Source organism: Hypanus sabinus, chromosome 7, assembly GCF_030144855.1.
Source record: "Hypanus sabinus isolate sHypSab1 chromosome 7, sHypSab1.hap1, whole genome shotgun sequence".
Lineage (NCBI taxonomy): Eukaryota > Metazoa > Chordata > Chondrichthyes > Myliobatiformes > Dasyatidae > Hypanus > Hypanus sabinus.
In genome coordinates, this window is record NC_082712.1 from 2701385 (window position 1) to 2715388 (window position 14004).

The following is a 14004-nucleotide window of genomic DNA, read 5'->3' on the forward strand; positions in this document are numbered from 1 at the left end:
GAAAGGCCTAGACAGAGTAGATGTGGAAAAGATGTTTCCCATGGTGGGAGAGTCTAGGACAAGAGGGCACAGCCTCAGGATAGAGGAGCGTCCATTCAAAACAGAGATGCGGAGAAATTTCTTCAGCCAGAGGGTGGTGAATTTGTAGAATTTGTTGCCACGTGTAGCTGTGGAGGACAAGTTGATTTTAAGGCAGAATGTATTTAAGGTGGAGATTGATAGGTTCTTGGTTGGACATGGCATCAAAGATTTTGGGGAGAAGGCTGGGAAATGGGTTTGAGGAGGAGAGAAAAGAAAGGATCAGCCACAATTGAATGGCGGAGCAGACTTGATGGGCCAAATGGCCTAATTTTGCTCCTATGACTTACGGTCTTATGCTAACAAAGTTTCCTCAATGTCAACAAAACAAACATGCTACTCTTTGACTGCAGGGATGGAGGCGGTGTACATGCACGTGTCTACATCAATGGTTTTGCAGTGGAGAGCTTCATGTTCCTAGGAACGAACATCACTAATTGCCTATCTGGGTCCAACATGTTGGTGTCATGGTTAAGAAATCTCACCAACTCCTCTAGTTCCTGAGGAGGCTAACAACATTCAGTAGTCCCCATCAACATTTATCGATGCCCCATGGATGCGTAGCAGTTTGGTATGGTAACTGCTCTGCACATGATCTCAGGAATGGTGAACAGAGCTCAGCCAGTCATGTAAAGCAGCCTCCCTTCTATCGACTCAGCCTATACTTCTCACTGCCTCAGAAAGCACACAGCATAATCAAAGAACCCACTAACAGACATTCTCTCTTGTTCCCTCTTCCATCAGGCAGAAGATACAAAAGCCAACGAGAATGTACCAGCAGACTCAAGGACAGCTTCTACCCTGCTATCATCAGACAATTGAATGGTTCTCAATTATGACAATCTATCTCATTACGAATTTGCACTTTGTCTTTCTCTGTAGCTGTTCCACTTTATTCTGTGTTGTTACTGCTTTACCTTGGCCTATCTCAATACACTGGTTAATAATTTGATCAGTACAAACTGTAGGCAAGGAAAGATTAACCGTGACAATAATAAAACAATACTAACACCTTCACCACACATAGCACCTCAGAATCACACAAAAGGTGAAAAATGTCAGTGATCTTATCAAAGGTAGCAACTTTAGCAACACTGTGGTTGGAGCAATGATGAGTGGCAATAAAACTTGAGATCCAAAGAAGCATCTCCTCTGAAATACAACTAGAAAAAGAATGTGGTGACTGTGCCCTGCATCTGTGGAGAGAAAAACATCTTCAGTTAGTCATGGAGTCATACGGTACCAACTGTAAACTATACAAGTACCCTCATCTCGTTGACATGCTCCCTAGCTGTCTATGCTTTGGCCATTCCAGGTGCTTGTTAAATGTGGTCTCAGTTCTTGGCTCCATTACTAATTAAGTCAACTTGTTCCAGATTCCAACCACTCTCTGAAAAAGTCTCAGATCCTCTCCAACCATCCTAGCCCTCACTCTCATTATGGACATCTCTACCATGGTAAAATTTTCTTGCCATTTTGCTTTCAAGTCATAACCAAGTTCTCAAAGCACTTCATTAAGGTAAATACTCATTGAGACAGATCACTTTGCTGTTTTTAGTCATCTGTACAATTAATGCCACGTTGAAGGAGGGAGAAACATCAGATTCCAGAGTGAGAGACTGATGATGTCTCTGAACACTCCGGCCACCTGGAATCATCCATTCCAGTCTGGCAGGGCAGTGCGAGCAGTGTCAACAATGCGAATGTGCTAGAGCACTTTGAGACCAAGGAGGTGGTGGTGTGTGGTCTTTTGAAGAGCATCAAAGTGAACAAGTCTATTTGTATTTATTCCAGGATATTGAAAGAAGTGACAGACTGATGGGAAATTCTGAGAATGCTGGAACTCCAAAGTAACACACAAAATGCTGGAGGAACTCAGCAGGCCAGGCAGCGTCTATGGAAAAGAGTAAACAGTTGATGTTTTGGTTTGAGACCCTTCATCAGGAATGGAAAAAAAGATGAGGTCAGAACAAGAAGGTGGGGGGAGGGGAGTAAGAAGTACAGAATGGAAGGGGATAGGTGAAACCGGGAGAAAGGGAGTTGTGAAGTAAAGAATTGTGGAAAGCAAGATTCGTAGACTATGGTCGGAGAAGCCATTGAATCTGAATAACATCTTGTGCCATATGGCTTCTAGATCCATATACAAGCTTTTCGATTCAGACCCTCTGAGGACCCCAGGTACCGACATTCAACTGACTACTTCTCCCACTGTGTTTTATGCATCACACTTTCCACAGCTTTTTATTTCACCCCTCTCCTGGTTTCACCTATCCCGTCACAGTCTCCTCCTCCCCGCACCTTCTTGCTCTCATCCTTTATTCTCCAGTCCCAATGAGGGGTCTCGGCCTGAAACATCAACTGTTTACTCTTTTCAATAGATGTTGCCTGGCCTGCTGAATTCCTCCAGCATTTTGTGTGTATTACGCCTCTTACTAACTGAATGAAGGTTTTCTCGAGTAGGTAGAAAAGGTGATTGATCAAGGTACAGATTGGGTGTTGTCTATGTGGCAGGGGAGTAGGAAATGCTGCAGGGCACCAATTAGAGGGATTGAGGGGTCAAGTAAGGACAAGGAGGGATAGTTTATTGAGCACAGTAGGACTAATGGACTGAAGTGTATTTGTGGTAATGTAAGGAGTGCTGAGGTCTCAGAGAACTCTAACAGGTTTGTCAGACAGGATTTTGAGCCTGGATCAGTGCATTGAACTGTGATGTCGTGGCAACAGCGGAGAACTGGTTGCAAGATCAACAGAACTGGCAGCTTGAAATTACCAGAATATGTCTAGCCATTTTTCTATCATCTATGTGCCTATCTAGAACCTCTCAGATGTCCCTAACGTATCCACTGCCTCCACCACCACCACCCCTGGCAGTATTTTCCACACATTTACCTCTGACATGCCACCCATACTTTCCTCTGTTCACCTTATAATTATGCTCCCTTGTACCAGCCATTTCTGCCAAGGGAAAAAGTTTTTGGCTGTCCATTCAATCTATGCCTATTATCATCTTGTATACCTCTATTAAGTCACTTCTCCTCCTCCTTCACTCCAAAGAAAAAAACTCTCGCTCGCTCAACCTATCCTCACAAGACATCCTCTCTGATTCTGACAGCATCCTGGTAAATTTTCTCTCCTCCTCTCTAAAGCTTCCACATCCTTCCTATGAGGTGACCAGAAGTGAATACCAAGTGGTCTAACCAGGGTTTTATGGGGTTTCAACATTATCTCACAGCTCTTGAATTCAATCCCCTGACTAATGAAAGCCAACACATCATATACTGTACCTTCTTAACCACCCTATCAACTTGAGTTAGATGGATTTGTGGACATGGACCCTAAGATCCCTCTGTTCTTCCACACTGTTAAGAATTCCGCCTTTAACCCTGCATACTGCCTTCAAATGTCACTATGCATGGGATCCATGATGACTTGGGAGTTTGGAGTCAGAACTGGTTTACCCTATAGAAGGTAGCGTATACTGGGGGAAGTGTGGTATTCTGACTGGAGTTCTATGTTCTGGTGGTATCACTGCTGGAGTCTATGTTGTTTGTGATGTATATAAATGTCTTGGGCAAAGTTTGCAGACAACACAAAGACTGGTGGAGCTGTAAACTGTGTAGACAGCTATCAGAGGATACAACAGAATATAGATCAGCTACATACAGCATGTGGGTGTAAAAACTGCAGATGGAATTTAATCAGACAAATATGAAGTGTCATACTCAGGGGGCAGAAATCAAATATAAGGGGGAAAGCACATAGTGAATAATAGAACCCCAAAGTCCCCCAGCTCCCCTCCCTCCCACACTTTAACATCTTGCAAGCCACCCACGTTTAGATAACTCGTCCGTCTTTTGCCTCTCTCCTTCTTAAAGAAAAAAAAGCAAAAAAAAGCATCGCATCCACCACCGAGCACTCAAGAGCGCAGCAAAGCAACAGCAGAGACACAGACGACTCGTTCACCCGGTATTCAACATACCACAGGCTCTTTCTTTCCCCAATAAAGCAGGAAGAGGTGTCTCCGTTTCACAGTGAGAGGCAGGTTTACAATGTTAAAAGTCCGTTGCATCAGGTTTTCCGAGCTCTGTGCCCAAAGATCTCAGGTCTCTGGGCACACAGCTTTAGATCTTCCGACTCCCACGACATACCGAACTCCTGCTGGGACACCGACCTTCGGTCCACCTACCTACAGAGCCACGAAATCTCGAAACTCCAAAGGCCAGCTAAGCTCTTAGGCCGTGTCCTTGGCATGTCGAATAACGGCCAGTCATGAAACCCCAACAGCGGGTCCCATTCCCGCAAAGAACCGAAGTCAACTTGTAACTCCAGGTAAGGGTCTTCAAAAGAACCCTGAAAGGGAAAAATAGAGATATTAAAGATGGAAATAAAGCTGTTTGCAAAGATGCAAACAAAGGAGTCGCCGGTTAGCACCATCATGACTCACCCTCCGGGTCGGAGCTTTTTGGATTGTTGTGCATAGTTTTGGTCACCCATCCACAGGAAAGTTCAAAGTTTAAAGAAAAAGCTGTTACTCAGTGGTGTTACAAGAAGTACACTGCAAAGGCTAGCGGAATGGCTGACAGGCAGGAGGCAGCAAGTGGGAATAAAAGGGGCCTTTTCAGGTTGGCTGCTGGTGTTCCACAGGAATCGATATTGGGACCACCACTTTCCACATTGTTTGTCATTGATTTAGATAATGGAATTGATGGCCTTGTGGCAACGTCTGCAGATGATACTGGGATGGTAATGTCTGAGATGTTTCTGGATGCGTCCACAATATCCTGGAAAGGGAGTGTGAGCAGCCAGAGGTCGTGGTACATATTAGCGTCAATGACGTCGCAAGGAAAAGGGAGGAGGTCTTGATAAAAGACGATGGGGAGTTAGGAAGGAAGCTGAGAAGCAGGACCACAGGGACAGTAATCTCAGGGTGGCTGTCTGTGCCACGTGACAGTGAGGAAAGGAATAGAATGAGGAGGCAGATAAATGCAAATCTTATTGAGAAAGCACGGAGGCACGGGATCCAAGGGGACATTGCTTTGTGGATCCAGAACTGGCTTGCCCACAGAAGGCAAAGAGTGGTTGTAGATGGGTCATATTCTGCATGGAGGTCAGTCACCAGTGGGGTGCCTCAGAGATCTGTTCTTGGACCCCTACTCTTCGTGATTTTTATAAATGACCTGGATGAGGAAGTGGAGGGATGTGTTAGTAAGTTTGCTGATGACACATAAAGGTTGGAGGTGCTGTGGATAGTGTGGAGAGTTGTCAGAGGTTACGGCAGGACATTGATAGGATGCAAAACTGGGCTGAGAAATGGCAGATGGAGTTCAACCCAGATAAGTGGGAAGTGGTTCATTTTGGTAGGTCAAATATGATGGCAGAATGTAGTATTAATGGTAAGACTCCTGGAAGTGTGGAGGATCAGACGGATCTTGGGGTCCGAGTCCATAGGATCATGGGCCTGCAGTCCTCAGAGTCGCCCAATGCGGGTGGCCGGAGGTGGGGATGTCATAAGCGGTGTGCGAGGGAGCGGAAGTGAGGCGAGCAGGCAGGAGTCCGTGCCAGGAGAAAAGTAATCCCGAGACAGCCTCTCCCGTCCATTCTGCTCTCTAATGGACATTCAACTGGACTACATCTGTGGCAACAAAATACTCAGCGGGAGTACAGAAACAGACCGCATCCCGGATGCTGCCATTCAGCTGTTTATTTATGTAACAGATTTTCCCCCAAGCCATTGGACTACCCACCTACTGCCCTCTGCTCTGCCTATTGTCTTGTTTATTATTTATTGTAATGCCTGCACTGCCATCAACAATAAGTACACCGTGTTGGTGGGGACGACCTACCAGGGACAAGTTGCAGTGGTTGCATCTCTGGCACCGAGACTGGACCCTCAGCTCAGAAGGGAAGGAGGGGAAAGAGGAGAGCAGTAGTGATAGGGGATTCGTTAGTTAGGGGGACAGATAGGAGGTTCTGTGGAAGAGATCGAGAATCCCGGATGGTTTGTTGCCTCCCTGGTGCCGGGGTCCGCGATATCTTGGATCGAGTTCTCAGTATTCTCAAGAGGGAGGGTGAGCAGCCGGATGTCGTGGTCCATGTAGGGACCAATGACGTGGGTGGGAAGAGTGAGGAGGTCCTGAAAGGTGAGTTTAGAGAGTTAGGTGCCAAGTTAAAGGTCAGGACCTCCAGGATAGTAATCTCAGGATTACTACCAGTGCCACATGCAGGTAGGTTTAGAAATAGTAAGATAGCACAGATCAACACATGGCTGAAGACATGGTGCAGGAGGGAGGGCTTCAGATTTATAGATAATTGGGCAGTTTTCCAGGGAAGGTGGGACCTGTTCTGGTGGGTTTATATCTGAACTGGAGGGGGCCAAGTATTCTTGCAGGCAGGTTTGCTAGAGAGGCTCCAGTGGATTTAAATTAGATATGAGGGGGAGGGGAACCAGAGTGTAGGAACAGATGTATGGGAGAAGGAAGAAAAAGAAGACAGTAAAGTTCTTTGTATTGTTAGAGGTAAACAGAGAGGAAGAGGCGGAGAATTTCTTAAATGTGTTTATTTTAATGCTAGGAGCATTGTAAGAAAGGTGGATGAGCTTAGAAAATGGATTGATACCTGGAAATATGATGTTGTATCTATTAGTGAAACATGGTTGCAGGAGGGGTGTGATTGGCAACTAAATATTCCTGGATTTTGTTGCTTCAGGTGTGATAGAATCGGAGGGACAAGAGGGGGAGGTGTTGCGTTGCTTGTCAGAGAAAATATTACAGCGGTGCTCTGGCAGGAGAGATTAGAGGGTTCATCTAGGGAGACTATTTGGATGGAATTGAGGAATGGGAAAGGTGTAGTAACACATAGGGGTGTAGAATAGACCACCTAATGGGGAGAGAGAATTGAAGGAGCAAATTTGCAAGGAGATAGCAGAAATTTGTAGTAAGCACAGGATTGTGATTGTGGGAGATTTTAATTTTCCACACATAGACTGGGAAGCCCATACTGTAAAAGGGATGGATGATTTGGAGTTTGTAAAATGTGCAGATAGTTATTAATGAATATGATATAGTTGGGATCACAGACATGGCTCCAGGGTGACCAAGGATGGGAACTCAACATCCAGGGCTATTCAATATTCAGGAGGGATAGACAGGAAAGAAAAGGAGGTGGGGTAGTGTTGCTGGTTAGAAAGGAGATTAACACAATAGAAAGGAAGGACATTAGCCTGGAGGATGTGGAATCGATTTGGGTAGAGCTGCATAACACTAAGGGGCAGAAAACACTGGTGGGAGTTGTGTACAGGCCACCTAACAGTTGTAGTGAGGTTGGGGATGGCATTAAACAGGAGATTAGAAATGCGTGCAATAAAGGAACAACAGTTATAATGGGTGACTTCAATCTACGTATAGATAGGGTGAACCAAATTGGTAAGGGTACTGAGGAAGAAGATTTCTTGGAATGTATGCGGGATGGTTTTCTGAACCAACATGTCGAAGAACCAACTAGACAGCAGGCCATTCTAGATTGGGTATTGAGCAATGAGGAAGGGTTAGTTAGCAATCTTGTCGTGCGAGGACCCTTGGGTAAGAGTGATCATAATATGGTGGAATTCTTCATTAAGATGGAGAGTGACATAGTTAATTCAGAAACAAAGGCTCTGAACTTAAAGAAGGGTAACTTTGAAGGTATGAGACGTGAATTAGCTAAGATAGACTGGCAAATGATACTTAAAGGATTGACGGTGGATATGCAATGGTAAGCATTTAAAGATCGCATGGATGAACTAGAACAATTGTTCATCCCAGTTTGGCAAAAGAATAAACCAGGGAAGGCAGTGCAGCCATGGCTGACAAGGGTAATTAGGGATAGTATCAAGTCCAAAGAAGGAACATATAAATTAGCCAGAAAAAGCGGCACACCTGAGGACTGGGAGAAATTCAGAGTCCAGCAGAGGAGGACAAAGGGCTTAATTAGGAAAAGGAAAAAAAAATTATGAGAGAAAGCTGGCAGGGAACATAAAAAACTGACTGTAAAAGCTTTTATAGATATGTGAAAAGAAAAAGATTAGTCAAGACAAATATAGGTCCTTTACAGTCAGAAACAAGTGAATTGATTGTAGGGAACAAGGACATGGCAGACAATTGAATAACTACCTTGGTTCTGTCTTCACTAAGGAGGACATAAATAATCTTCCGGAAATAATAAGGGACCGAGGGTCTACTGAAATGGAGGAACTGAGGGAAATACATGTTAGTAGGGAAGTGGTGTTAGGTAAATTGAAGGGATTAAAGGCAGATAAATCCCTAGGGCCAGGTGGTCTGCATCCCAGAGTGCTTAAGGAAGTAGCCCAAGAAATAGTGGATGTATTACTGATAACTTTTCAAAACTCCTTAGATTCGGCATTAGTTCCTGAGGGTTGGAGGGTGGCTAATGTAACCCCACTTTTTAAAAAAGGAGGGAGAGAAAAACCGTGGAATTATAGACCCGTTGGTCTGACATCAGTGGTGGGGAAAATGCTAGAGTTGGTTATCAAAGATGTGATAACAGCACATTTGGAAAGAGGTGAAATCATTGGACAAAGTCAGCATGGATTTGTGAAAGGAAAATCATGTTTGACGAATCTTACAGAATTTTTTGAAGATGTAACTAGTAGAGTGGATAGGGGAGAGCCAGTGGATGTGGTATATTTAGATTTTCAAAAGGCTTTTGACAAGGTCCCACACAGGACATTAGTGTGCAAACTTAAAGCACACGGTATTGGGGGTATGGTATTGATGTGGATAGAGAATTGGTTGGCAGACAGGAAGCAAAGAGTGGGAGTAAATGGGACATTTTCAGAATAGCAGGCAGTGACTAGTGGGATACCGCAAGGCTCAGTGCTGGGACCCCAGTTGTTTACAATATATATTAATGATTTAGACGAGGGAATTAAATGCAGCATCTCCAAGTTTGCAGATGACACGAAGCTGGGCGGCAGTGTTAGCTGTGGCTGTGAGGAGGATGCTAAGAGTATGCAGGGTGACTTGGATAGGTTAGGTGAGTGGGCAAATTCATGGCAGATGCAATTTAATGTGGATAAATGTGAGGTTATCCACTTTGGTTGCAAGAACAGGAAAACAGATTATTATCTGAATGGTGGCCAATTAGGAAAAGGGGAGATGCAACGAGACCTGGGTGTCATTGTACACCAGTCATTGAAGGTGGGCATGCAGGTACAACAGGCAATGAAAAAGGCAAATGGTATGTTGGCATTCATGGTAAAAGGATTTGAGTACAGGAGCAGTGAGGTTCTACTGCAGTTGTACAATGTCTTGGTGAGACCGTACCTAGAGTATTGTGTGCAGTTTTGGTCCCCTAATCTGAGGACAGACATTCTTGCCATAGAGGGAGTACAAAGAAGGTTCACCAGATTGATTCCTGGGATGGCAGGACTTTCATATGAAGAAAGACTGGATTGACTAGGCTTATACTCACTGGAATTTAGAAGATTGAGGGGGGAATCTTATTGAAACGTATAAAATTCTAAAGGGATTGGACAGGCTAAATGGAGGAAGATTGTTTCCAATGTTGGGGAAGTCCAGAACGAGAGGTCACAGTTTAAGGATGAAGGGGAAGCATTTTAGGACCGAGATGAGGAAAAACTTCTTCACACAGAGAGTGGTGAATCTGTGGAATTCTCTGCCACAGGAAACAGTTGAGGCCGGTTCATTGGCTATATTTAAGAGGAGGTTAGATATGGCCCTTGTGGCTAAAGGGATCGGGAGGTATGGAGAGAAAGCAGGTACAGTGTTCTGAGTTGGATGATCAGCCATGATCATACTGAATGGCGGTGCAGGCTCAAAGGGCCAAATGGCCTACTCCTGCACCTATTTTCTATGTGTGCAGGATAGTTTTTTGCAGCAATACATAGAGGTACCAACTAGAGAAGGGGCAGTGTTGGATCTTCTTTTAGGGAATGAAATACGTCAGATGACGGAGGTATGTGTTGGGAAGCACTTTGGGTCCAGTGATCACAATGCCATTAGTTTCAATATAATTATGAGGCAGGATAGGACTGGACCCAGGGTTAAGATTTTTTATTGAAGAAAGGCTAACTTTGAGGAGATAAGAAAGGATTTAGAAGGAGTGGATTGGGACAATTTGATTTATGGGAAGGATGTAATAGAGAAACGGTGGTCATTTAAAGGTGAAATTTTGAGGATACAGAATCTTTATGTTCCTGTTAGGGTGAAAGGAAAGGTTAAAAGTTTGAGAGAGCCATGATCTTCAAAGGATGTTGGAAACTTGGTTAGAAAAAGGAGCAATATCTACAATAAATATAGGCAGCATGGAGTAAATGAGGTGCTCAAGAAATATAAAGAATGTAAAAAGAATCTTAAGAAAGAAATTAGAAAAGCTAAAAGAAGATATGAGGTTGCTTTGGCGAATAAGGTGAAAATAAATCTAAAGAGTTTCTACAGTTATATTAATAGGTAAAGAATAGTGAGGGATAAAATTGATCCCTTAGAGAATCAGAGTGGACAGCTATGTGTGAAGCCGAAAGAGACGGGGGAGATATTGAACAATTTCTTTTCTTCAGTATTCACTAAGGAGGAGGATATTGAATTGTGTAAGGTAAGGGAAACAAGTAGGGAAGTTATGAAAACTATGACGATTAAAGAGGAGGAAGTACTGACGCTTTTAAGGAATATAAAGGTGGATAAATCTCCAGGTCCTAACAGGATATTCCCAAGGACCTTGAGGGAGGTTAGTGTAGAAATAGCAGGGGCTCTGACAGAAATATTTCAAATGTCATTAGAAATGGGGTTGGTGCGGAGGATTGGTTTATTGCTCATGTGGTTCCATAGTTTAAAAAGGGTTCTAAGAGTAGACCTAGCAATTATAGGCCTGTCAGTTTGACATCAGTGGTGGGTTAATTAATGGAAAGTATTCTTTGAGATGGTATATATAATTATCTGGATATACAGTGTCTGATTAAAAACAGTCAACATGGATTTGTGTGTGGAAGGTCATGTTTGACAAATCTTATTGATTTTTTTGAAAAGGTTACGAGGAAAGTTGATGAGGGTAAAGCAGTGGATGTTGTCTATACGAACTTCAGTAAGGCCTTTGACAAGGTTCCACATGGAAGGTTAGTTAGGAAGGTTCAATCGTTAGGTATTAATATTGAAGTAGTAAAATGGATTCAACAGTGGCTGGATGGGAGATGCCAGACAGTAGTGGTGGATAACTGTTTGTCAGGTTGGAGGCCGGTGACTAGTGGTGTGCCTCAGGGATCTGTACTGGGTCCAATGTTGTTTGTCATATACATTAATGATCTGGATGATGGGGTGGTAAATTGGATTAGTAAGTATGCAGATGATACCAAGTTAGGAGGCGTTGTGGATAATGAAGTAGGTTTTCAAAGCTTGCAGAGAGATTTAGGCTAGTTAGAAGAGTGGGCTGAAAGATGGCAGATGGAGTTTAATGCTGATAAGTGTGAGGTGCTACATTTTGGTAGGAATAATCCAAATAGGACTTACATGGTAAATGGTAGGGCATTGAAGAATGCAGTAGAACAGACTGATCTAGGAATAATGGTGCATAGTTCCCTGAAGGTGGAATCTCATGTGGATAGGGTGGTGAAGAAAGCTTTTGGAATGTTGGCTTTTATAAATCAGAGCATTGAGTTTAAGAGTTGGGATGTAATGTTAAAATTGTACAAGGCATTGGTGAGGCCAAATTTGGAGTATTGTGTACAGTTCTGGTCACCAAATTATAGGAAAGATATCAACAAAATAGAGAGAGTACAGAGAAGATTTACTAGAATGTTACCTGGGTTTCAGCATCTAAGTTACAGGGAAAGGCTGAACAAGTTAGGTCTTTATTCTTTGGAGCGTAGAAGATTGAGGGGGGACTTGATAGAGGTATTTAAAATAATGAGGGGGATAGATCGAGTTGACGTGGATAGGCTTTTTCCATTGAGAGTAGGGGAGATTCAAACGAGGACATGTTTTGCGAGTTAGGGGGCAAAAGTTTAAGGGTAACATGAGGGGGAATTTCTTTACTCAGAGAGTGGTAGCTGTGTGGAATGTGCTTCCAGGCAGGTTCGGTATTGTCACTTAAAGTAAAATTGGATAGGTATATGGACAGGAAAGGAATGGAGGGTTATGGGATGAGTACAGGCCAGTGGGATCAGGTGAGAGTAAGCATTTGGCACGGACTAGAAGGGCCAAGATGGACTGTTTCCGTGCTGTAATTGTTATATGGTTCTGTGTACATTCTGCAGTCCTGGGTAGGTCTGTAGTCTAGTGTAGTTTTTATGTAGTTCAATGTAGTTTCTGTACTGTTTCATGTAGCACCATGGTCCTGAAAAACGTTGTCTCGTCTTTACTGTGTACTGTACCAACATTTATGGTCGAAGTGACAATAAAATTGACTTGACTTGACTTGACAAAGCAGCTGCGCAGGTTGACTCTGTGGCTAAGAAGGCATATGGAGTATTGGCCCTCATCAATCGTGGAAATGAATTTAGGAGCTGAGAGGTAATGTTGCAGTTATATAGGACCCTGGTCAGACCCCACTTGGAGTACAGTGCTCAGTTCTGGTTGCCTCACTACAGGAAGGATGTGGAAGCCACAGAGAGGGTGCAGAGGAGATTTACAAGGATGTTGCCTGGATTGGGGAGCATGCCTTATGAGAATAGGTTGAGTGAACTCAGCCATTTCTCCTTGGAGTGACAGAGGATGAGAGGTGATCTGATTGAAGTGTATAAGATGATGAGAGGCATTGATCATGTGGAGAGTCAGAGGCTTTTTCCCAGGGCTAAAATGGTTGCCACAAGAGCACACAGGTTTTAGGTGCTGGGGAGTAGGTACAGAGGAGATGTCACGGGTAAGTTTTTTACTCAGAGAGTGGTGAGTGTGTGTAATGGGCTGCCGGCAACGGTGGTGGAGGTGGATGCAATAGGGTCTTTTAAGAGACTATTGGATAGGTACATGGAGTTTAGAAAAATAGAGGGCTATGGGTAACCCTAGTGATTTCTAAGGTAGGGGCATGTTCGGCACAACTTTGTGGGCCAAAGGGCCTGTATTGTGCTATGTTTCAATGTTTCTATTTGGAGAGCAACAATATGATAAGCAATAGTCACCGTAGCTTTCTCAAAGGCAGGTAGTGCCTCACAAGCTTGATTGAATTTTTTGTGGATGTGACTAAACACATTGATGAAGATAGAACCATAGATGTAGTGTACAGTATATGGATTTCAGCAAGGCATTTGATAAGGTAGCCCATGCAAAGCTTATTGAGAAAGTAAGGAGGCATGGGATCCAAGGGGACATTACTTTGTGGATCCAGAACTGGCTTGCCCACAGAAGGCAAAGAGTGCTTGTAGATGAGTCATATTCTGCAAGGAGATCGGTGACCAATTGTGTGTCTGGGAAAATTCTCTGGGACCCCTTGTCTTCATGATTTTTGTAAGTGACCTGATGAGGAAATAGAGGGATGGGTTAGTAAATTTGCTGATGCCACAAAGGTTTGGAGTGCTGTGGATAGTGTGGACGACTGTCAGAGGTTACAGTGGGACATTGATAGGATGCAAAACTGGGCTGAGAAGTGGCAGATGGAGTTCAACCTAGATAAGTGTGAGCTGGTTCATTGTGTTCGGTCAAATATGGAGGATCAGAGTGATCTTGGGATCTGAGTCCTTGGACACTCAAAATTGCCATGCAGGTTGACTGTGCAGTTAAGAAGACATATGGTGCATGGGCCTTCATCAACTGTGGGATTGAGTTGAAGAGCCATGAGGTAATGTTGCAGCTATATAGGACCCTGGTCAGACCCCACTTGGAGTACTGTGCTCAGTTCTGGTCGCCTTACTACAGGAAGGATGTGGAAACCATCGAAAGGGTGTACAGGAGATTTACAGGGATGTTGCCTGGATTGGGGAGATTA

General features: G+C 43.8%; 1 long non-coding RNA gene across 1 annotated transcript in view; it reads right to left on the minus strand.

Moving 5' to 3' along the window:
• Positions 1-1178: 1178 nt before the first annotated feature.
• Positions 1179-14004, minus strand: part of LOC132396275 (uncharacterized) — a 68760-nt gene continuing 55934 nt past the window's right edge. The window contains exons 2-3 of the long non-coding RNA XR_009512929.1: positions 4265-4428; positions 1179-1274 (exon numbers count right to left, since the gene is read on the minus strand). This is a non-coding gene — a long non-coding RNA (uncharacterized LOC132396275). The remainder of the gene's footprint in view (positions 1275-4264; positions 4429-14004) is intronic.